A 26,674-nucleotide genomic window follows, 5' to 3' on the forward strand; every position below is an offset into this window, starting at 1 on the left:
AAATCCCAAATAAAATGAAATAAATAAATAAATAAATGCACTTTGAACATTGAAAATGTAACAAATTTTATTTTACACAAAGCGGATATTTTTATATCATGTCAAATAATATATGATGAGTTAAGTAGCGTAAAAAAATCGACTACCTTGGCAACACTAACAAAGCGTATATTTGGTTTTCTTTGATAATCTGACAGATAGAAAAACAATTCAATTTTTAAGTAATGCAATTGCTACTTACACATGCACTTGCTACTTACACGTGAAATGTGATCCCATCCTGTTTCTTTAAGATCCCAGCAGTTTTTCTACACTTCAAAACGACACAACTTGGCATAGTTGAATTCAAATCGGGAGTTGCCTACTGAGCGACGTCTACAATTAAACTAATGGGTCAAAACGTGGAACTACTCGTTTAAGAGTAGTTTAATCGCCTTCTGTTTGATGCGCGTATGCGGTTTCTGAACTATTTTACTATATGAATATAATAATTCTTGTTTTTCTAATTGGTTATAAAATAAATACCACCCCTATTCACATTATTTTACCGTTAAAAAACTTAGTACTCGTTGATTGAGCGGGATAAATGAAACAGTATGCACACTTGCTAATTTATTTATTTAAAATATCAAACTATTAGTAGTACATATTTAGAAAAATTTTAATAATTAGGGTTAGTCATATAATTCAACCTTATATAATGTCCTTACATTTACATGGTATCAAGTTATGTCAATTTATTATATAAATAAAAGACGAGTGATACTTCACAAATTTGGAATATCCAGTGACCGGTTTCATCGCTTTCGCGACATCTTCGAGACTGGTATCTTTATTAAGGAGTTTAATGTATTTATACAAAACAGAGGCAAGGATAGATAATTCAAAATCATATGAAAGTAAATTAAATAGAGTTATTTTTATCTTAAGGATCATTACCAAATTTTTTTTCGGGTTAACTAATGAGTTGATATAATGCAATTTTGATGAGTTTCAATATTTTACTTTTAGTGTCTTATCTCGTCTTTTATTTATATAATAAATTACAATGAACTTCCATCAAGAATTTTCACTTACAAACTTTAATGTTTTTTATGTAAATTTAGTTATATAATTCAACCTTACATAATGTCTTCACATTTACATGGTGTCAAATTAGGTAAATGACTGTTCCACTAATATCGGACAAATCCTAGCACAGAAAAACTGAAAAGAAACTCTTACTTAGCATAAGCATTTAGGAGCCTTTAGAGGAGATTTTAGAAATTGGCCCAACTTACTTTGCTAAAGTCAGAAAGATGATTCATTGGAAGAAAAAATACTGCAAGTACCTACTGATTGCAATTTGACGAAAAACATCAAGCTTTATTGCGACTACCTAGTTTAACCAATAATGTATATCACAAATTTAAGTTTAGCCGAGGGTACTTTTCCAACGTGTCTTAAAAAGGCTATGATTTGTCCTATATTCAAATGGAAAAGAGGACGATGTAAGATGCTACCGTCCTATTATAGTCCTTAAAATATAGCTTGATTAGCTGCCAAACTAACGTCACTAGTGATGGGAAAGTACTTATCACTGATCATGTACCGATCAAATCGATTTTATCAGTTTTCTCATGCAAACATGAAACTCTGTTTCCGAAAATTTAAATAAAAACGCAAAAACAAGCCAATTATAGTGTGTTTAAGACGATCATTTACTAAAAAATAAGACATTAAGTACCATTTTTATTTTATATTGGACAACCACAAATTAATTATTTTTTATTCGATCAATTTGTCCCATCTCTAACATTTTTGAAAAATTGCGTAATCTTGTAAGAACGTAGTTAATATTAGGTTTATTTTAGTTTCAAAGCTGATTTTATATAGTTATGTTGATTTATATATCAAGCATTGTATTAATAAAGTTAATTAACATGCCAGATACGAATGATTTTTCGTGAGTCAATATAAATCACTCCTTAGACGTTACTACAAAGTTATGTCGTCACCTTTGCTGACAACTGTCATTCCAATCAAGCTGTATTTTTAACCTACTAAGCACGCTTTCGAAAGTCATAGAAACCATGGTAAAAAAATAGATTAGTAACATATTTAGAAAAAATACAATCTTGTCACCGAGGCAGTTCGGGTTTAGAAAGGAAGAAGTACTCAAGATGCAATTGCATTTGTAACACAAATAATTACCAAATCTCCAGATAGAGGAGACAAATGTACCGCTGTTTTCTTAGATTTTGCTAAAGTCTCTCATGTCTCTCATCCCATGTTAATTAGAAAAATATACTCAGTTGGTATGCGCGGAGTTGCCTTAAAATGGTTTCAAAATTATTCAACAGATAGAACTGAAATTACTCAATTAAATAATACACCAAGTTCGGAGAAATGCATCAGCTTTGGACTTCCGCAGGGGAGCACACTGGGTCCGATTTTTTTTCGATATACTTGAATGACTTTCTAGATATAGACATTAACGGTAAAGAGGCAATGTCATTTGCAGATGGAACTGCCATAATATTTTCTGACAAAACATGGACAAAACTAAATAGTAAATGTGAAAAAGGATTAAGATTAGTAAAACACTCGTTAGATTATAATTAATGAACTCTCAACGAGAAAATAACTAAAATCATTAATTATAAAATACGAAATAATATTAACCAGCCTCAGGAACAATAAAGACCCACCAGTGTCCAAACATCGACAATGATGTCACTCCTGATTCATCAACTCGCGACTGTACTACTTTGGATACAGTTAAATCTATAAGACACCTTGGCTTAACCTCAGATGATTCTTTGAGATGGGATCGTCATATAATGGAAACAACTAATAAATTAGAAAAATTAGTATGCATGTTCAAAATTCTACGAAACATTGCATCCATCTCGGTTATGAAAATTGTGTGCTTTGCGCTCGGACAAAGTGTATTGTCGTACGGTGTCTTAGGATGGGGAGGTGCATCATTGTCTTGTCTCGACCCTCTCGTCAAGTGTCAAAAGTCTGTTCTTAGACTCATAAATAAAAAACCATATCGCTATCCTTCAGAGCAACTCTTTATTATTTGTGTTTTTGGACGTTCGACAATTGGATGCTTAAACAATAATAATCAATCATCATAATAATAAAATTGACCACGTCTTAACAGCACACAAAATGTCAACTCGTAGTGTGACGTCACAGAAACAAATTGTATCGCGGACAACAACTTCATACGGACAGGGATCTTTTAGCTTAATGGCTCCTAGAATTGATAATAACGTTAAAGATATTTTATTCACCCAATACGATGTAACTACTATTCAAAAAAATAAAATAACCCAGTGACTTATTTAGTTAGGAAGGAAAAAAACTAAAACCCTTTTAAACTACTTTGCAAGGTAAGTAATATTATCCACGACAACTTACACAATATACAATACAAAGACACGAAGGATAAAATATATATATATATATATGTGTGTGTGTGTATGTTAGGGTGTATATGTATGTGTGTGTGTGCATGTATGAATGTATGTGTATCTGTGTGCATGTATATATGTATCATGCGCGGTCCGTTCATAGAATGGACGGAACTATTGGTTCCATAAATTTTAAAGCAAGAACAATTTTTAATCATAATGATATTAAAAATATTTTTTAATAAAGTAAAATTGTTTATTATGAACAAATAATATTGTTCATTTGTCGTTAAATGCAACAATCTGTGACGGAATCGACAAATAATCTAATCAAATTTCTAAATGCGACGAGAGCATACTGTCATTTTAATCAAGCTGTATTTTAAGGACTATAGTATCATTTTTCGCTTCCTTTTTACATAATTTATTACTAATTATAACATATTGATTTTCTCCTTATTTTTTACAATGGAAACAAGGAAATGAATTCGCAACATTCCTGTGGAATTTTATAAAATAAATGTGTTATAAAGAATACGCTATTATTTTTACTATTGAAACATTATAACATTTGAAAAGCATACACATCAGAATTATTAAAACAACTTAATCAGTATTAAAACCACTTTGAAATTCAAGATTATTCTAACAATATTACATTTTACAATTCTGCTTGACTTTCAAAATAAGATTAATGAGAAAATTCAGTGGTAAAGTAAATTGGATATAAAAACTGTTTTGTGACATGTGCTAAAAATTAGGGCACTTACTTGTGCGGCAAAGTTTTTCGAAAATATATAAAAAATTAATTACTTTGATCAACGTCACAAGTTTGTGTGAATCAACTACAGTAAAACCTCGTTTTTACGTCCCTCAATTTTACGTTTTCTCGCTTTTTACACCGAAATGTTTAGGACCCATTTTTCTTTATACATTCACATTCAAATATTTCCACCACTTAACGTTTTTTACATTTTTCGTCACCCTGGTTTTACGTTTAAAAATTTTCGGAATAAATTTGATGCGTCAAAAAAGCCAAAATTATGTCATAATAATGGTGCCGCGGCCCGCGCGTCACGGCGTGTGCCACGCAAACGAAGAATCAAAACAGGTAAACAACTAATAAAGGATAAATTATTGTCATAATCCAAATTCAAAGCAGGTGCAGTGTAATTGACCTTTTTGTTAAGTATCTTTCTTTAGGGTTAGTAATAGTTTTTATTTGAACTAAAACGTCATATTTACTTGTTGTACAAATCATGATACGCAGTTGACAAACGTATAGAAACAAGAAAGTTTTAGTATCATTACATTGCGATGTTTAAAACATAATAATAGAAATACTTAAAGATATAAAAAAAGGTTCAAAAAGTTGCCATAAAAGTGGAAACAATTTTGCCGCGATCTATGACAGTTGTTTTTAGTGATGCCATAGAAAAAAAGTGATACCGTATTAATAAAATTTCCCAACATTTAAGGAAAAAAATATTGTATTTTATTTTATGCAAATTCAACGTTATATTTTTGTTTTTTTTTATTTACACATAAAATAATTTTAAAATGCTGTTTTTAAATCAAATAAAAAAACAGATTATATTATATTGTGTGAAAAAATATAAAAATATTTTTAGTGAAATCATTGAAAATAAGTAAAAAAAAATATTGTCAGTTTCCACTTATCACCGATTGTACAATTTTTCAGGAATTATATTTACACTACAGGGTGTTCTTTAAACCCTGTCACATCCGAAACCACGATGATCGGTATGGGCAAGAAGACATATTAGCATATTTAAAAAAATGTTTTGAATGAAGAATTTTTTTTCAAATAAAATAATAAAAAAAACAAATGGTTGCTGACTTCTGCACGGGAGAAGCGAGGGGGGCGCGGCTGCGCGGTTGACAGTGTATCAGACTCCCCCCTCCTCGATTCTCCCCCGCAGAAGTAAGCAACCAGTTGTTTTATTTGATATTTTATTTTTGTAAATTTTGTTCGTTCTAAAAAAATATTTTAATGTGCCAATGTCTTCTTGCTCATACTGATCATCGTGGTTTAAAGAACATCCTGTATAGTGTAGCAAATCATTTTTTAAAAATGTGATTCCTATTTTTTAAAATTATTTTTCCATACATTTTCATTTCCTTACTTTAGTGGTTTCCTCAGTTTCACACTTTAATTTATTTCTCCCTTAAAAACGTGAAAAGGGGGTTTTACTGTAATCAATTCCGGCGGTTTTATATGTTGTGATTGATTTCCGGTTTCCCGGTAGCCATTTTATTCAACGTTTGGTGTATTTTGATAGCTACATGGTTCTACTTTTAAATGTCAGCACAACTCAAAGAAGACGACTCGTGGTGTCACGAGTAAAGTCATTTCAAAATAACAAAAGTTCTTCATAGCGATGATAATACAAATGGTGTAAATAATATTTTTTTTTTTTTGGCTTTTGATAGTCTATTAACAATCTTTTTTTTAAACCTCTGAACTTTCTCGTTAAAACTAAATAACATTAATTATTAATGTTTTTTTTTTATAAAAGCATGCAAAAAAATTACTTAGCTACTCTAAAATTTAATACAGACCAGAACTTTACTATTACAATCAATTTTGATTTTGAAAAACTTTTCAGAAAGCTGAGGAGAGTGATGAATTATTGGTGGATTAAAGTTAGTCTTTTTTAAAAAAATAATGTCAATTTTCCAAAGTACAGTTTCCAAATATAAATTATCCGAAGACTCCACTTTACTACGATAGCGTTAGCGATAAGGAAGAGGCTTTGGACTGACTTATTTGCTAAATCCTGGAATCTTCTCGTATATTTTAGCAAAAAAACCTAGAAATAAATAGAATAATATGACACAATACACTGACTTATTCATTGATTTAGCAGTTATTCCGTAGAAATAGGCAGAGAAAATGGACAATATACTCAATGTTAAGTGTACTCGTATACCATGAATCATGATTGCAAAAAGGCAATATTGAAATGTAGCAGATATACGAAGATTCAACATATATGTGACGGGCAAGCAATGAGTATAATACAAACTCCTTCGGACTGTTTGAAGCTTCAGTAAGACGTTCAAAATATTATACAATGAAGTAAACGAAACAAACTGTTCTTCGATGTCTCTAAATGTTTTGTCATGTCGTAAACAAGAGCGTCCGAAACAATTTATTTCCGTTATATCATGGATGGAGTAAAGCTTGAACGAGCGTCGACGTCCAGGGATCTCGGGGTGCTGTTTGACGCTAAGTTATCATTTAATCTACATATAATTTCATTATACAGTAACTCCCTTAAAATGCTTGGATGTGCTCTTGAAAATGCCAAGATTTTTTCAAAGTTCTGAAAACATTGTTTGATTCCTTGGTAAGAAGTCGCTTGGAATTTAGTTCCATCATTTGGTTGCCAAATGAAACCATATATTTCTTAATGATAGAGAGGGGTGCTGACAAATTTTCTGCATTATCTGTATCTCAGGGAGTATGGATATTACCCGTGGCTTTTCCCGACTGACTTCTTACTAGGAATGCTGGGCTACCAATCATTGTTGGGGAGAAGGGATATTCATTTGGGTGTTCACTTTTTTCAACTCATTGGTGGTCGCATACATAATTCCGATATTCCGAATGAATTCAGTCTATTTGTCCCTGATAATTTATTTAATATCTATTTATTCAATACTTCACAAATATACATTACATAATTAAATTAACAATGTATTCCTTACTGGGAAACCCGTGCCCAGGAAGGAATTTTATTTTAGTGTAATATATACGAGAACATTTTTAACACAATGAATTGTTTTAGACTTTTTAAATATATACAGAAAATAATTTATTTCAAATACAAACACATTGTTACGAATCTCAACTATGTGTGGGAAGCTTTGGATTATTATTTACTTATACCATAGTTTCCGGGTGAATTCCATTTCTGTACATATTTTTTATTTTCTGCTTGTATTTTTGATATTTAGATAGGTATGTCCCGGACGTTTTTCGGCAGACTGTTAATTGGGTCCAAAATATAAGTGGGAACATTGACCATAAGATGTTCTCATTCTCGGCACCGGCTGCAGTTCTTCAATGGCTTCCCGGGTTCCTACGTTTCTGGTTTTGGTTTTTGGCTTGTGATTGAATCAACAACAAAGTAAAACTCGATTGAAAATTTGAATAACATCCATAACAGCCGCTGTTTTGAACACATATACCGAACCAGTGACAATTGGCAACTTTAACATTGTCTGAAAATTCTTTTTTGAGCTACTTTAAGGGGATTAAGTGCGGTTTTAGATGCTGATCTCCTACTGATGATTCCATACTCTATTATGCTTTGACATAGCGCAAAGTAGACTGTCCTTAAGCTTTGTATATGTGGTACATTTCTCAAATTGTCCAAGTTCTTTTATTCGGTTTGCGGTTATATCGATGTGTTCTTTGCATCTGAGAAGTGGGTCAATGGTAATTCCTAGATATTTGATGGAGTTTGTCCTTTCTATTACTGGGCATGCGCATACCGGATTATTGCATTCTGCAACGTGCAGCTTCATCTTAAGTTCTTCGGCAGGTTGTCCTTGTTTTGTAATACTAAACGTATTGCATTTTGTTTTGTCAGTATTAAGTGTCGAACAATTCCTGTCTAACCATTTTTTGACACATTTAATGCACTTTCGGTCTTTTTGAATACTTCTGGCCATATATTTTGTGCAAGTACAAGTTAAGTATCGTCTGCGAAAAATGTCAAATGGTAGTCTTTTTCCATATTGCATAGTTCATTAATGTTGTAATAAGTCCCATGACACTTCCTTGGGGAACTCCATAAGTTATAGAAGGGGGTTACTCATTGTACTATTTATTTTTACAGACTGCGTGTTTTCACTCATATAGCTCACTATCTATTGAAGTTCTTTGTCCCTTAATTCCAATATATTCGATTTTCTTGAATAATACGAGTAGATTATGTGATATTGTGTCGAATGCTTTTTTTAAGTCCAAGAAAAAAGCGAGGCATTTTTTATTTACATCCACATGCTTTTTGATACAACCATTTACAGACAAACAGACGTGCTTTTTTTAATCACAGAAACCACATTGTTAATCCGAGGAAATGACACATTTTTTTAGATATTCAGTTAGCTGCACTTTGAACAATTTTTCTAATATTTCAAAGAGGCAATTTAACAATGTTTTGGGCCTGTAGTTACTAGTTGTTTGGTACAGGTACGTATTGTTTTTTCCTGTTGCTTGAGTGCATGTCGTATAGGGCAAATTGTTGTAATATTTTTTTTTGTGTATATTGGGTTATGTGTCGTTGTTTGATTTGTTTGTATTACTACGATCTTCTTCCTTTTCGAAGCGGGATCTGGAGCATGCGGCCGCGGTCTCAATTTGGAACTAACACTCTATTCCTTAACTGTCATACTGGATAATTCGAAAAAGGTGATTGTACTGAACTGTTTATTTGATTGATCACAAATTGACAATACTGCAGTGAGGGGTACAATGAAAGTTTTTAAAGTTTGTTTGTTTTGTTATTTCCGCAGTTTGATTGTTCAGAAAAATTACATTTTTGCTTAATTAGTTTTTAAAAAATTGATTGTAATATGCGAAACTGAAGAAAGACAAGTCTTTATGAACAGTTTCGGGAAAAAGGTGGGTGCTTTCACTGTAGTTACTAGTTATTTTATTATTTACGGTTTTCAATATGGTATTATGATACCGTGTTTCATATTTTTAGGAAATATCCCATCCTTTAAATTTCTATTCAAATTCAAATATTTCATCTTGGACATATTTTATTGTTTTCATTTGTATTTCATCTGTTCCCGGGGCCGTGTCAGTTTTCATACTATTTATTACAGTGTCAATATTACTTTTACTTATGGGGTTTAGTTAAAATTTGGTTGCCATCCGATGACCCGAATGGTTCATATCTTTATTTCGGGATTTGGTTAGCTAGTTCGGCTCCTACATTTGCAATTTGTCCCTTACAGTTGACTTTCCAAAGCTACATTCTAATTACTCAATTGTTGTGTTTTTTTTTTTTTTCAATTCACTTGGCAATTTCCCAAATTTGTTTTGAATTAATTTGTTACTTTTTGGGTGATACAGTGTGTGTTGGATTTGTTCCGACGTTTCGGCTACCATTGCAGGAGCCATCTTCAGGGTAAACTGAGTGTATTGTAGAAAAAAGTGTGTATTTAAGTACTAGTAATTTGTACCGTGTCGCAGTCGGCAGTAGGCACATTTTTATTCATTTTTGTAGTATGTAGTGCTGGGAACCATGTTGAGTTTAATTTGAGCCAGTCGTCTTTGTTTATAATATTTGGGTGTCTGTGTATTGCAATTGCCTCTTTTATTATTCATGCACTGTAATTACTGGGTTTATGCAAAATTTTCGGTTCAAATGCGAAAAAATGTCCCGTGTCTATAAAGTGTTCTGCTATTGCAGATTTGTCAGGATGCCCAAGTTTACACGCTCTTTTGTGTTCGTCAATCCTTTTATTTGCTGTGCGCCCTGTTTGTCCTATGTACACTTTATCACATCCTTGGCAACTTAGTGTATAAACAGCTTTCGTTTCCAGGGGATTCTTATCTGTTGGGCTCAATAAATGGTTCTTTATGTTTCCTTACAGTCCCAAACGTTGTTCTAATATTATGTTTCTTCAGCACTTTGGCTATCCTGTCAGCTGTCAGTAACATTCTGTACATATGGTAGGTATGCAGTTTGCAGTTTCTCTCGTAATATCTTCTTCCTTGTTCTTCTTTGTAGCTTGCGATTTAATATCAATTTCGTTTTGAATGTTTCCACATCCGGATAGTTTATCTTTATAGTGCTTTTCTTTGGCAAGTCTAATTATATTTGTACATGTTTCAGTAACGCTTTTAGTAGTTTTGTAGTAAGTTATCATTTAGGTTATTGTGAAACATCCCTTCTTTTAATACAGTTTATATTTCCAGGTGTCACCCATGGTTTTAATTTTACTTGAGAATGTGGTATTTTGATAACTTAATGATCAGTATGTTTTATTGTGGCTTCATGAATATAATTTGTAAATGATTCCCATGCAGTATTGACATCAGGTGTTCCTAAAATTGTGTCCCAGTTTTTGTTGCTCAGTGTCTGTTTTATTTCCATAAGTCGTACATGTTATTTTATGTATTCACGTTTTTTATCATTAAAACATTTTATATTATATGTTTCAATTACGATAAATGTATCGATTAATAATTGTCGATTTTAGAGTTTTATTCATAAATCTCGACAATCTCGATAATAATAACTCTATGGAACAAACACTCTAGTATTAATATTATGTCAAACCTCTGTGATTTTTTCACTTTACCAATAAATGGGGGCAGGTTGATAGAATTGTCTCGCATGAAAAACAAAATATTGTCTAAAATTATAATTATGTTATTTCCCCATTTAAATTATTGTAATATAATTATGATTTACGTATTTTTTGGCAATTTAATTTTTATCTTTAACTTTTACTGTGTTGTGTATATACGGTATATTTTTCCAATACTTTTTTATATTTTACCTATGTTATTACTTGTTACCATATTTATAATATGTACGTTCGGTGTGGCTATATGCATAATGTGTGATTATGTGACTTAATTTGGATTTATCATTCATGCGTTTTTTGTTATTATTGTATTTTCATTCATAATTTTAAAAATATTTTTAAACATTTTATTATTTTGTTTCTACATACTTTATTTTATTAATTTCCTGTTTATTGGGTTTATGTACACATTTTTCAAATTACTTATTTTTCTCATTGTGCTGTATGAAATTAATTTGTTACTTATTTTATAATTTATCTTACTGCATGCACTCAGATCATTTTTTAAATCATAATTTTGTTTGTCTGCAATCACCATGATACTTGAAATATTATACCAACATTTTAGAGTGGTTCGGTCTAAAACAAATGCCTTTCGAAATAATATCTTAAATAATAACTTTGACTTAGTTTGCTTGACATGGCTTAACTCTACAATATTCGGTGGAGAATTATTTGACGACCGCTACACGGTGTACAGAAGAGATCGTAAATCAAGTGCGTCAACATGTAAAGAGGGAGGGGATGTGCTAACTGCTATTTCTAATAAATTAATTTCAGCAAGGAAATACTCTTGGGAGAGTGATGACAAAGACCTTTGGATAGATATTAGGCCTTCTGCTAACTCAAATATTCATATTTACATTTGTATTTTGTATACTCCACCAGATCGCTCTGCTGACTTTTACTGCCATCAGTTTAATAAAGTTCAAGATAAAGCTTTCTGGTCCTACTCCTAATCATTTAAAACCACTAACTGTATTCCACAATATATGCATCTAAATAGCATATGTAGAGAATGGTGAACAAATTGCTAATCTTTTCTCAGAATATTTCGCTTCAGTCTATCAAATGACCCCATCATTGCAATTTGCAGATGTAAATGGAGCTCTTGATTATAATCAGTGTGGTATGGGCTCAGCAGCTATTACTATGCAAACTGAAAAGGAGCGACTAAAGCAGATTGATGTGATCAAGAGCCCCGGACCTGATGCGATCCCTCCTTTATTTGTAAAGCATTGTATAAATAGACTTTGTAAGCCGCTAACAATTATTTATAATCTCTCACTATCATAAGGAATATTTCCTAAAAATTGGAAAGTAGCTCATGTTGTCTCCGTTCACAAATCAGGTGACCAATCATCAGTAAAAAAACAATAGGCCGATAAGTATAATATCCTGTTTTGCAAATATATTTGAATCCCTGATATCCAAATTTATATTTAATCATTTCAAACATCAACTTTGCCCCAAACAGCATGGATTTGTTTCCAATAGGTCGATAAACTCTAATTTATTGTAATTTAGTTCTTATGTATGTGAGTCATTTAATACAAGAAAACAAGTAGACGCCATTTACACAGACTTCCAAAAAGCGTTTGACAAAGTCAATCACAATATATTATTAGTCAAATTAAAACGTATTGGTATGCATAGTGTTCTTCTGCAGTAGTTAGAGTCTTATCTAAAAAAATATCCTCCAATCGCTACTTATTACTGGCTATGCATCAACTCCTATAGTTGCAAGCTCAGGCGTACTACAAGGTTTTAATTTGGGACCTTTGTTGTTTTTAATATTCATAACGACCTTGGTTCAATACTTAAATGCGATTATGGTTTGTTTGCTGATGATTTGAAAATATATTGCAAAATTGAATTTGAATCTGATCAAATACTATTGCGAAATGACATGGATACACTGAATGACCGGTGTAATCAAAATGACATGTTTTTAAACATTTATAAGCGTTTAATACAGTTTACCAAAAATCGAAAAGAAAAAAAAACGTATTTTATAGATAATGTTTTGTTAGAAAATGTGGAGACAATCCGTAGTTTGGGAATTACCTTAGATTAAAAAAAAAGATCGAGTATTTTGTGGCATAATTACAGATTAATTTTATTTTTATATATTGAAATATCGTGTGGTCGCCATACAAATTTGTTCCATTTCCTACTGCTAGTTTTTAGCCAATGGCAATCAACCAAACTTTACATAAATTTGACCAATAAGGATTCGCGAAATTCTTTTCACAGAGAACGACTTTGCTTTGTTAGTTTTGAATTTCGACAGTTCAAACAAAGTTAATTTTTTTCAATCATCACTTTAATAATTTTGTCTAAAATACAACCACACCAAAATTCACCCTACAAAATACAACTAAATTTTATATTTATAATTGGCTTTTTTCACTCGTTATTCAATTTGTAGGGCTTTTTTTTCTCTTTCCTATTTAATAAATCTTATGTGTATATTTTGTATTGTATTAAGAACGAATTTGATACTCTGTAATGTTCTCAGTGTAAATAAAAAATAAATAAATAAAATAAACAAATGAAACATTTATTAGACACACTCAAAACATTGTAATAAAACCAAATGGTTCAAAAAGAAGTAAAATTTGGAATTTTTTTTCAGGCGTTGCCTAAATGGCCTAAATGCCGAGTATCTGAAATAATTGGATCAGATGAATCTATTCACAACAATAAAGGTTTCAGCTTTTTAACTTCACAAAAATCAACAGATGGAAGAATTAAAGAAGTATGGATGTTCGAACATTGGCAAAATGGTGATTGTTACACATATCGTAAAGTGGCGACTTAAATCAGCCAATGGCAAGTCACGAGCCTTGTGAATGCCTAGACTTCCATATTTCTTTCTCTTAAATTGTCATCCATCATTGTTGATCTTAAAAACTCCCCGGGGGGTGAAATCTAGTCTTTTGTTTACATATATTTGGACAAACTGAAAATATTGCTTAATAAATTAAGAAATAAGCTTTCTGACAGTAAAGCAACCAATTTATTTACTAAACATAGTTGAATTGGAAAACTTAAGCTTCAAGTCTTCCGTATCCTCACAGCGCTCCATGTGGACGTTAATATGAGCTCGTGGGGGGATGTAAACACATAATTATAAATGTCATATCCATGGCAGCGCGGTAAAAACGGTTGGAAAATGTAGGACATAAGGAGGGGTCTGCCTTTCCAACGCAGCTGGTCGTCAGTTTACTCCGAGCAGTGCGAGCGGAAAAAAGTGCCTCTGCGTGAGGTGTTCGTTTTTGATTTCGTATCACGGTGCGATGGAGCGTTCGCTTGAACAGCGATGCGCCATCAACTTGTGCTTAAAGCTTGAAAAAAATGCAACCGAAACATTCCAGATTCTTCAAGAGGCCTTCAAGGATGACTGCATTTCAAAGTCACAGGCTGAAAGGTGGCACAAGGCGTTTAAGGGGGGCCGGAAGGTGGTCGCTGACGAACCCCGATCTGGACGCCCAACAACGTCTGGGACCGACGAAAACGTGGATCGTGTGCTTGAAGTTTTGCGCTCCGACAGTTGATTGAGCATCTATCACTTGTTTGACACCCTAAACATGTCCATATTTGCGGTACATGGGATAGTGACCGAGGATCTGCACTTGCAATTGGTCTGCGCGAAGTTTGTGCCGAAAATTTTGACGGAAGATCTGAAGGAACTTCCGAGTTTAACTCTGTCACGAACAGTTAGATTGGATTCAAATGACCCGAACCCTTACAGTAACGACTTAGCTCCGTGCATTTTTTTTGTTTCCTCGTCTGAAGAGATAGCCGGACGGAAGGCAACGGGAGACCAGGGGAAACATCTAAAAGCATATTTCAACGTTCCAGAGAGACATTCCCGTCGAGGACTTTCAGGATGCCTTCCAGGCGTGGCATACACGTCTCCGCAAGTGTATTGATGCAGAGGGAAAGTATTTTGAAGAATTTTAAGCATTTGTACAGGTCCGATCAACAAATCTATTTTTCTCAGAAAATTCGCATTACTTTTATAATGGACTCTGAGGTGAAATACGTAAGAGGTAAACTTTTTTTCAATAACTATGGGAACACCTCTACCTGGGGTGGTATCCTGGAAGTTCAGGATACCACCCCAGGAGATCTGCTCGTATATTTATCTAGAGTTGGAATTATGAGTTTGAAATGCTCGAGTTTTGATCGTAGACAAATACATAAATAAATTATTTTTACTGGAGGCTCTTTGAGCAACTTTTACTATTCCCTCTTACTCGTTAGAAATCTATTTGAGACTTTCATAACTTTCAGCTGCCTTTCGGGCGGGGCAATTTTGAGACCCGGTAATGTGTGTGGCGTCTTCCCCAAAGAAAGTGCAGGTTGCGCAAACTGGCGAGTCGTCTTTGTTAGGGCAGGCCTCTTTTTTGTGACCCAATTCGGCGCAGTGATGACAGCTAGGCTTTTCTGCCTCGCATCTTGAGGCGGTGTGTCCGTATAATTGGCAGTGGCTGCATTTAGGGCAGTCGATCCAGTCACGAACTCTGAATAGCTGCCAGTCGAGACCGAGCTTAGTAGAAGTTATCAAAGAATTTCTTACAGAAGGAGGCACTCTATAGATATGAGTGCAAATTCCTATTCGTGGGCCCGATTTGAATGCAAATCGCGCTTTAGTTTTTAACTCTTTTAGAGAAATCCCAGTGTCCTTCGATGTTTGGTTATAGATGGCTCTAATAATGTCTTCGGCGGAAGTGTTTTGTGGTAGTCCATAAATGGCAACCAGTGGCAGTTTTTTGGATGCTACAGTTCCTTTGAGGCAAGCAACAGCTGTATAAATAAAACGTAATATTTCAATTTTCCTCAAAAAAATTATTTAGGTGTTATATCAATTAAAAAATTTCATTAAATTTAACCAAGTGTGTGTGTGAGTAGGCAGAGAGGATGTTTTAGCTAGGCATATAAGTTCCGACATGCAGTTGTCTTTTTCGCACATTTATGGGGGGGGGTGGGGGGCATTTAAAAAAATGTATATTTTAAAGGAATAACTCGCTAGCCTCAATTTGAATATTTAGAGGCTTGTCAGCAGATGGGATAAAGGGGATATGAAACTAGGCAATGAAAAATACACCACAGCAGACCAATTGAGAAAAAAATCGTTCATGGATCTTCTCATCTGCAAGACAGAGACCTCTTATCAAAATTCCCTGTCACACATATCCTCACAACTTATGTAATCCGAAACACAAAAATAATCATGCATATTGAACCGGGTTGTGGTACCGTGGTGGTATTGTGGTCTCACGGGCAAAAGGTGCGAGGTTCAAATCCCACTCTAGCACAACTCGATTTCCATTTTTACAGCGCTAGTTATTTACGACTTTTAGGAAATAGTCTGAAAATTTGAGTAAATAAGTGTGCACATCTAATTTGACCTAATAATATATGGTATCAAAATTTCGTTTGTGTTCATTCAATCTGTATGAGAGTATATATTAAAATCTACCAATAGCAAAGAATTGCCGGGTTGAGCTCGTCATATATAAAAAACAAAAGAAATAACAAATAAGTCAACTACAGTTGGTTTTATGACAATATTTTGAGTATCTCCAAACGTTTGTAGGAAAATGACTGGATTTCACCCCCTAGCAAATCATTAAGATTGACAAATTACAACACGGATAGAGGACATTTTAGAGAAGGGGACATGGAAGTCTAGGCATTTACAGGGCTTATGACCTGTCATTGGGTGATTTAAGTGGCCACTGTACACACAGTGTAACATTGACCATTTTTCCTAATTTTGAACATCCATATTTCTTCAATTCTTCCATCTGTTGATTTTAGTGAAGTTAAAGAGCTAAAACCTTTATTGTTGCGAGAAGATTCATCTGATCAAATGACTACAAATACTAGAGAAACGCCCGATAACCCGATTTTTTCTTAATTGGTCTGTTGTGGTGTATTTTCCACTGCGTCCTTCCATACCCCTCTAACCCCTTCTGCTGACAAGCCTCTAAATATCGAAATTAAGGCTTAGCGGGTTATTCCTTTAAAATAAATTTTAAAAATCAAAAATAAAAAAATGCATATGTATATAAAGTGTCAAATAAATAAATAAGTATAGAAATTTAAAAAAGTAAAAATTTTCAGGCGTTGCCTAGTATGTAGGTGAAATAATTCAATTAGATGAATCTTACCCTCATAAATAAAGGTTTCAGCTCTTTCACTTCACAAACATCAACAGACGAAAGAATTGAAGGAATGTAGGTGTTCGAAAATGGGCAGAATGGTGAATGTTACACAGTGTGTAAAGTGGCGACTTAAACCAGCCAATGACAGGTCATAAGCCCTGTAGATGCCTAGACTTCTATATTACCTTCTCTTAAATGTTCTTCATCTCTGTTGTAATATGTTATTGTTAACAGCTCCCCAGGGAGTTGAATCCAGTCCTTGTCTACAAAAATTTGGACAAACTGAAAATATGGTTAACTATATAGACAAAATCGACATTTCGTTGTCCCGTTTTCCGCACCTCAAAACTGAACCGATTTCCTTATGTTTTAAACAGATTATCATAATATAACTTTCCGTATCGGTATGTATTAGATTTTTCAAAGATAGTTATCATGTTTGTATACCGCGCGTCCGAAGACAGCGGATAAAACTGGCTATTGTTCTGGGTTTTTAAATATTTCTAGTTCCCACAATAACCAGTTTTTCAAAAAAAGAAAACAATAGGGACACGTTAACGGTAAATATCTAGTGTGTAAAAAAAAAACTATTGTTCTAGTGCCATAATCCAAATAAAAAATACGTGAATACGTTTGCACGGAGAAAAGTCGGACAGCGTTTCCTCATAAGATTAAACATTATTAAATATACTAAGAAAACTTTACTTCATAATGCTTTTATTTAGCCATAGAAACAGTTTCAATATTCTCAAATAAAACAATCAACCTATTAATACACATATACGCACCCGGAACCCTCTAAAATTGTGACACTTAACTCATGCCCAAACGCTTAGTCCTACCCTACGCGTATTTAGTCGTTATTTAACCGCTAGACGGATTTCGACGTGAGCTTGATATTTAAATCGAAACGAAAATGCTCGGTTGTGTCGTGAAAGCGTGTAAAAACCATTCGAATAAACGTAAAAAATATGGTGTAACTTTTAGTTGTTTTTATTTTCATTTGTTTTAGGTATACCTTATTTCAACTTGGTAATTTTTCAATAAAAATGAATTCAAGCTGATGCTTTAAATAATTTAATAATTTTGAATGCTTCTATGTAAATAGCGTTTTTTACTGTAAAATAGTTTAAATGCTTTCTGAATCCAAAAATACACACAAATTAAATGAATATTTATGTCATATTGCATCATATCTTATTTGATTGTATACTTTCCTATTGACCAAATTGCGAAGATTATTTTTTACTATGATATGCTTGTTTTAAAAATAGAAATTATTTCTGCCGTTATTATGTGCATGACATGTGCTCCATTGAAAACAAATATTACTGAATAATTTGAAAGGTGTCGATTTACATAAAATAAAGATAAGTAGGTACCTAGGTACTTGTTTGCGTGTGATATTTTTAAATATAGAATTTAAGTAGGTACTTAAGTACTTGTTTATGTTTGAATTCAAATACTTTACATAATTCATTTTCAAATATAGAATTCTTTTTGCCAATTCCAAACTCTGCTCTGGGATTCGTCAGGAATGCGGTTTTCAAAAATTTATCGAATGTCAGTTAATATTATTTAAGACATAGAATTAAGAAAAGTCCAGAAACCGCATACGAGCATCTAACAGAAGGCGACTAAACTACTAAAAAATGAGTAGTTTTACGTTTTGACCCATTCGTTTCTTTGTAGACGTCGCTCAGTGATAGGTAATAAAGAACTCACACGAGAGGTAGTATCATACATGATAAATATAGCGCAGGAAATTGGTAAAATAAACCAAAGTAGGGAACAAAATGCCGAACACTCCTCTAGTGGAACGGAAGGCCCGTTGACTACTGCCAACAGGCCGGCTTCTCCTGAAGAGTTTTAAGTGGTTTCCTCTCCACGTGAGCAAATGCTGAGAAGTTCCTGATTAGCCCACATTAATATATCCCTCCTGATCCCAATAGTTTAGATAAATTTAAAGATATTTAATTGCAGAAAAATCCACTTTTTGAAATATAAACCTTGTATATTATAAGCGAGGTAAATAATAAAGCAACTCCCATATAAAAAATTTTTTAAAAAAAGACGTCGCTCAGTACGCAACTCCTGATTTGAATTCAACTATGCCGTGTTGTGTTCTTTTAAAGTGTAGAAATACTGCTAGGATCTTAAAGAAACAGGATGGGATCACATTTTATGTGTAATGAGCTAACGAGTGTGTAACAAGTAGCAAATACATTACATAAAAATTAAATTATTTTTCCATCTGTCAGATTGTCGAAGAAATCCAAATGGACATTTTGTTAGTGTTGCCAGGGTAGTAATTTTTTTACCCTACTTTGCTCATCTAATGAAAATTGGACCTCGGATTAAACAACTCTGTGGTGGACATTCGACCGACATTATCTTTAAAACATCAAATATTATTTAACATGATATAAAAATATCCGTTTTATATAAGTTCAATGTTCATTAATTCAATTACTCTCATTAAATAACCCTTTACTTATATACTATGTTGTTTCAATCAATATTTTGTAGTGCATAATAAAATTTTAGAGAAATTAACAGATTGCTTTTTTTTTACCTTACATATGTGTTATGATTATATTTTTTCTCATCGTGCAACATTACGCGGTGACATCACAAATGCGCGCGGCGAAAGTGGGGCATAGTGGGGGGGATTTTTGGACACAGTCCGATGTATTCAAATATGATTCTACGCTCCTTCTGGACTATTCTTAATTCTATGGTTTTAGTATTACCAAAAATCCAGTAAAATAAATAAATGGAAACAAATTATAATAAATTTAAGGAAATAATTTAATTGTAATCCATAAAACAATAATGTTGTTTGTAAACATGCAGAAACTAGTTTTTTCTTTACACAAAAAAATAACCGCCATCATTTTTTTTTGTATCATCATTCGATGGATAAAAAAAACATTTACGCTCTTAACTTCCAACTGAAAAATGGAAGATATTATGAGTCATAAACCTTTTCGTGGCAAAGATGTACATTTATCTGAAAACCGCACGTAAATCGGTCCGGTAGTTATTCAGTCCATCGAGAACAACCATTAGAGCATTGCCTTTTATATATATATGGACAAGCGGACCCGCAAGACGTTGTCCTTCCCGAAAGTTAGCTTGCCTGCTATTAGCTAGTTGAACAAACATTTCTTTTGTAATTAATTACACACGTTATTTATTTTGGACTTTTTAAGCTATTTATATATTCGTAATAAGGGTTTGTTTTTCTGTTTTATTTCCACGTGTGATTGCCTAAGAGGCCTGATTGTGCTTAAATCAAAATCGTGCAAAAATCACTACTCTAGTCCACAACCAATGGAGAAAACATGTGAATGCGTGTTGATGAAGAAAAGTCAGACAGCGTTTTACCCTGAGCCTTCTAAAATTATGACACTCAACTCATGCCCAACGTGAATTTAGTCATTCTTTAATCGCCAGCCGTGTTTTGATGTGAGATTAACATTTAATTCGAAACCAAAATAAATTACGAAAATGACAAAATGCATAGTTTTAATCAAAATGATGTAACCTTAACATATTACAACAGAGATGAAGAACATTTAAGAGAAGGCAATGTAGAAGTCTAGGCATCTACAGGGCTTATGACCTGTCATTGGCTGGTTTAAGTGGCCACTACACACTATGTAACATTCACCGTTAAAATTGTGTTCAGGCGTTGCCTAGTATAATATTAATAATAATTCGATCAGATGAATCTCTTCGCAACAATAAAAGTTTCATCTCTGAAACTTCACTAAAATCAACAGATGTAAGAATCGAAGATATATGGATGTTTAAACAGAGGCAAAAAGTGTGAATGTTACCCAGTGTATAGAGTGACCACATAAACTAGCCAATTGAAATTGAACAAAAAAAACACAAAATACAAAAACAATGTAATGTAATGAAATATGTAAAGTTAAAACGGTGTCAACAATATTTTGAGTTTGTCCAAATTTTTGTCGACAAGGACTGGATTTAACTCCCTGGGGAGCTGTTAACATTGACATATTACAACAGAGATGAAGAACATTTAAGAGAACGCAATATGGAAGTCTAGGCAACTACAAGGCTTATGACCTGTCATTGGCTGGTCTAAGTGGCCCCTTTACACACTGTGTAACATTCACCATTCTGCTCTTATTTGAGCATCTATATTCCTTCAATTCTTTCATCTGTTGATGTTTGTGAAGTTAAAAAGCTGAAACCTTTTTTTTTGCGGGTGAGATTCATCTAATTGCTTTATTTTACCTACATACCGGGCAACGCCTGAAATTTTTATTTTTCCAATTTCTATACTTCCAATTTTTTTGGAATATGCATTTTAGTCGAATGCAACCCTGGAAAATCGATGAAAACACGTATATGCTTGCAACTTTTTTTCTACTGAACATATTGAAGATGTTATTGTTTGTAAACCTTAAGAACGTAAATTAGAACATTTTGCAAAAAACCGCACATACGTTTGTCAAGCCATTTCGAGTTGATATGAGTGAAATAATTCACTCATAATGATCTCTCAATCAGGCACCGGGTCTCGATTATGATGGGAAGATAAAGACGTCATACCTTCACCTTAACGGTATAGTTGAAGATAAATTCCCTCTAGCGATTACATAGATATACTACTGACCCCCCACTATCAAGTTTTGATGTAAGTACATCGGTTTACACCGACGGGTCTAGAACCCATCGATACGTTTATCTTCGCATTAAAAGTGTCAAAGTGCAATTTTTCTTTTAATTATGATTTATTAAAAATTTTTGACGTTGGCACTTTTTTTCTTAAAAGCCTATTAAAAATATGAAAGAGAAATAAGTCAATTTTGAAGTCAAATTAAATTCCGACATAACTGTCAGTTTAATAAAACGGACGCCTAGGCGAATCTAGATGCGAAAATAATTTCGCTAGGTTCTGTCCAATTAACACATAAGAGTATCTAGGCGTTATACTGTAAAAAAATATTGTAGTTATCATATTTTTTCCATCTTTTTTACTAACTTTCTGAAAAAACGTATCGAGAGTCGGCCTCGTAATCGCTCAGTACTACCTCAGTAGATTAATGCAAATGATCGTTTAGCATATCGTTTTGGCAATGGTTAAAAGTCATATAAAAATCATTTTTAAGCGAGCTTTTTTTGCTTAAATTAGGAATTATTGGAGTTTATAATCGCTTTGAAGTGGGCACTTTCTATCACAGAAGCCTATTCAAAATATAAATGAGAACTATTTGAAATGTTAATGACGTAAGGAACGCGGACTAATTGTTTGCGGTCATTTCATTGGCTTGTTTCGATCATATGATGTCGATATGACAAGAATGTAGAACCATAGAATTAAGATTAGTCCAGAAACCGCATACACACATCAAACAGAAGGCGACTAAACTACTCACAAATGAGTAGGTTTACGTTTTGACCTATAAGTTTCTTTGTAGACGTCGCTCAGATTCCTCCTCCTTATTTCTCTCCTGATTTGAATTCAACTATGCCGTGTTGTGTCCTTTTAAAGTGTAGAAATACTGCTAAGATCTTAAAGAAACCGGATAGGGTCACATTTCATGTGTAATTAGAAAATGAATGTGTAAGTAGCAAATGCATTAATTAAAAATTGAATTATTTTTCCATTTGTCAGATTGCCAAAGAAACAAAATGAACATTTCGTCAGTGTTGCCAGGGTAGTAAATTTGTTTACCCTACTTTGCTCATCTAATGAGAGAACTAATGAAAATTGGATCTCCGATTAAACAACTTAATCGTGTACATTTGACCGACATTATATTTAAAACATCAAATATTATTTAACATGATATGAAAATATCCGTTTTATGTCAAATAAATTTTCTCCTATATTTTAAGTTTAAAGTTCATTGATTCAATTACTCTTATTAAATGACCCTTTACTTACTTGTATTTACTCTGTTGTGTCAATCAATATTTCCACGTGCACAATAAAATTTAAGAGAAATTATTAGATTGCTTTTTTTACCTTACATTTGTGTTATGATTTTTTTCCCATCAAGCGACATTTTTTTTATTTTTTTTTACTTGAAAATTTATTTATAAACCTTTACGGATTATCACATTCATTTTACATAAAATAATAAACACATTTTTCATTTATTCTCTGTCGTTCAAAATAATATTTTTTACATCTTTTGAAAAGTTTATCTGTCTTTTGTTTAGTTTTGTCTGGTAGTTTATTGTATAATTTCAGTCCCTGGTTCATAAGTCTTGATTGTCCTTGTCTTGTTTTAGAACGTTGTATATGGTATTTGTCTGATATTCTCGTATTATGTCCATGTTGACTACAATTTTTTACAAGTTTTGGTTCTTCGTCTACAATTACATTAGTGGCTAATTTATGGATAAATTTTAATGATTCTAATTGAAAGAGTTCAGTTGTATTTAATGGCTTAGTTTGTTTAAAAAGTTCTCTTGTTGCGGTTAAATAGGGAAGGTCATATACTAACTTTAATATTTTATTTTGTTGTCTTTGTAGTCTGTTTATGTCATTTTGATATCCTGCTCCCCATAGTGGTATTACGCTGCGACCTCACGAATGCGCGCGGCGAAAGTAGGGCATAGTGGGGGAACCATTGGACACAGTCCGATGTATTCAAATATGATTATACGCTCTTTCAAGACTATTCTTAACTCTATGGTTAGAACATACCGAGGTAAGATACAGATAGTACAGAAATTAAGTATACCGTCTCGATATGTACAGATGAAGATAGCGTTCATAATCGAGGCACAGCAGTATGTGGGCCAGCCTGCAGTACCGCCTCCGCTTTGTGTCACTGGAGTTTGCTGCGTCTTTTTCTTATTACTTCATTCCCTACAAAGTCAGACCACCCCGCACCCGAGATCCTTCCGAGACACCTATTCTCAAAACTCAGTATTTTGCCGTTTCGGGCCCTATTGAGGTGCCGCGATCCATGATCCACGAATCACATCCGTAGATTAGAATAGATGTTTTGCAGTCCTTATAAGGCGTGCAATAGTCTTCCGTTCAAAAAATATTCACGCAGTTCCAAATTTATTTAATCAAACCATCTTTGGAAAGTTGTTCCCATTTGAAACCACTCTTCGGGGAGAAAACTTTTTTCAAAACGTTGTGTGGCCGGCGTGTGTTGATACAATGTTTTTAAGAATAAGTTTTTAATGATCAAATCGGTATTCACATTTGAGAAACCTATATAATATAACAAAGGAAACTTAACTGTAACTGTAGGTTCGGTTTCAGTAATAGTTTCCAGTTACAAATTTCCAATCATAGAATTTAGAATCGTCCAGAAACCGCACACGCGCATTAAACACAAGGCGGCTAAAGTACTCTTAAATAAGTAGTTTTATGTTTTGACCATTAGTTTATTAGGAGACGTCGCTCAGTACGCAACTCCCAATTTATATTCAACTATGCCGTGTTGTGTCGTTTTAAAGTGTACAAATACTCCTGGGATCTGGGATTTTACGTTTGAGTAGCAAATGCATGTGTAAGTAGCAAATGCATTACTTCAAAATGTAATTCTTTTTCCATCTGTCAGATTGTCAAAGAAAACAAATGGAGATTTTGTTAGTGTTGCCAGGGTAGTCAAATTTTTCACGCTACTTTACTCATCAAATATTATTTAACAAGACAAAAAAATATCTGCTTTAGGTAAAAAAAAAATTGTTACATTTTTAGTGTTCAAAGTTCATTAATATGACCCTTTACTTATCAACTCTGTTCTGCCAATCGAGGTTTCCGCGTGTACAATAAAATTTTAGAAAAGTTTATAAAAATAAAAAATTATCTTACATATGTGTTTTGACTATATTTTTCGCGATCTGGCAACATTGGCGGCTTCCGTGGTGTACCGGTCAAGACGCTTGACTCACGCACGGAAGGCTCCGGGTTCAATTCCCGGTGAGAACACAAAAAAATAAAATGGGATTTTTCTCAAGCCTGGGTGTTCTGTGATGTAATTCACCACTGTAATTGGGCCTCCTGGCCTGTTGTGGTGCAAAAAAAAATTACGCGGCGACTTCACGAATGCGCGCGGCGAAAGTGGGGGGTTTTTCGGACACAGTCCGATTTATTCAAATATGATTTTACGCTCCTTCTGGACTATTCTAAATTCTATGTTTCCAACGTTGATAATGATTCGTAAGTTACTCACCTTTGTTAACTTTTATTTCGTGTATGTTTACGAGCAATTCCAGTTGATCTGCGATCGCTTTATTTTCCCGTACGTACGCTGGGATTTCCATCTCTCCGCTTTCTTTGTACTTTAGCAAGACCATTTCCACTATAAACAGAAATCAACTTTATAAATTTCTCTGCGATGCAAAGACCAAGTAACTCTCTAAAGGGTGCAAGTTCGCAATTATCACCCGAGAGAAAGGAAATGTAAACTCCCTTTTCTGTATTTATTTACAGAATAGAGAGTTTTTAGTAATTATAGTCCTTAAATAAAGCTTGATTAGAATGACAGCTGTCAAAACTATTTACAAAGCAATTATTGAACCACACGTTAACTACTGTAGTAGCATTTTATTTTTATCAAACAAAGAAAACATAGATAAACTAACTGTATTACAAAATAAAGCCTTTAGAATCATTTTGAAAAAAAACAGATATACGAGGGTAAAATCGATGGTAAATGAAATGAAATTATTAACATATAAACAAAGAATATTTTACAATACAATGATATTTGTTCATAAAATTATAAACTCTAATAAAAAAACAGAATTTTGGAAAAAAATTGATCGGAACCAGCATGAACACGATCACAATACTAGAGAAAAGAACAAAATTAGACTTCCATTTAGGAAAAAGGCAAAGTCACAAAATTCAATTTTATTTAAAGCAATTAAAAAGTATTACGAAATGGAAAAAAATATTTATGAAGAAAAAAACATATCAAAATTTAAAATAATGGTCAAGACATATGTGATAAACAATTTATAAATTTAATATATTTGCAATGTTATTATTAGAACACACATAACAATATGTATGATATGTGTGCCCTACTTTAAGATTTGAATAAAAATAAAAAATAAAAAAAACTTATTTCATTAGTGATGGAAAATTGCTGATCACTGATCAAATCGATTTTATCAGTTATTTCGTGCAATTATAAAACTCTGTTTCCGAAAATTGGTATAAAAAACGAAAAAACAATCTTACTATAGTGTGTAAAACATAATTGTTCACCAAAAATGAGACATTTATACTTTTTTCATGACCAACATCAAACGAATAATTTTTTTATTCGATTGATCTGTCCCATCTCTAACGTTTTTGCAAAATGATGTAACCTTGTAAGAACATCGTTAATAATTAGGTTTATTTTAGTTTTAAAGCTGATTTTATATATTAATGTTGAATTATGTTTCAAGCATTGTAATAAAAAAATCAATGAACACGCCAGATACAAATGATTTTTCGTGTGTCAATATAAATAACTCCTTTGACGTTACTACAAAGTTATGTCGTCACTTTTTCTGACAACTGTCATTCTAATCATGTTACATTTTAAGGACTATAGTAAGTTTAAAATAGTGCAGGGCTTCGATTATGATGGGAAGATAAAGACGTCATACCTTCACCTTGACGGTATAGTTGAAGATAACTTCCCTCTAGCGATTATAAAGATACACTACCGACCCCCCTCCCTCCTTTAAGTTTTGGGTAGGTACATCGATATGAATCAG

The 26,674-nt window shown here is 33.1% G+C and overlaps 1 long non-coding RNA gene across 1 annotated transcript; it reads right to left on the reverse strand.

The window, feature by feature from the left end:
* Positions 1–599: 599 nt before the first annotated feature.
* On the reverse strand, positions 600–25,260 carry LOC148280661 (uncharacterized). Its single transcript, XR_015822543.1, has 2 exons — positions 25,132–25,260; positions 600–6,238 (listed from the first exon to the last, which is right to left on the reverse strand). It is a non-coding gene; the product is annotated as an uncharacterized LOC148280661 (long non-coding RNA).
* Between the last annotated feature and the right edge of the window lie 1,414 nt (positions 25,261–26,674).

This window comes from Micrasema longulum, unplaced genomic scaffold (genome assembly GCF_059751315.1).
Source record: "Micrasema longulum isolate JH-2025_06_02 unplaced genomic scaffold, ASM5975131v1 h1tg000556l, whole genome shotgun sequence".
NCBI lineage: Eukaryota > Metazoa > Arthropoda > Insecta > Trichoptera > Brachycentridae > Micrasema > Micrasema longulum.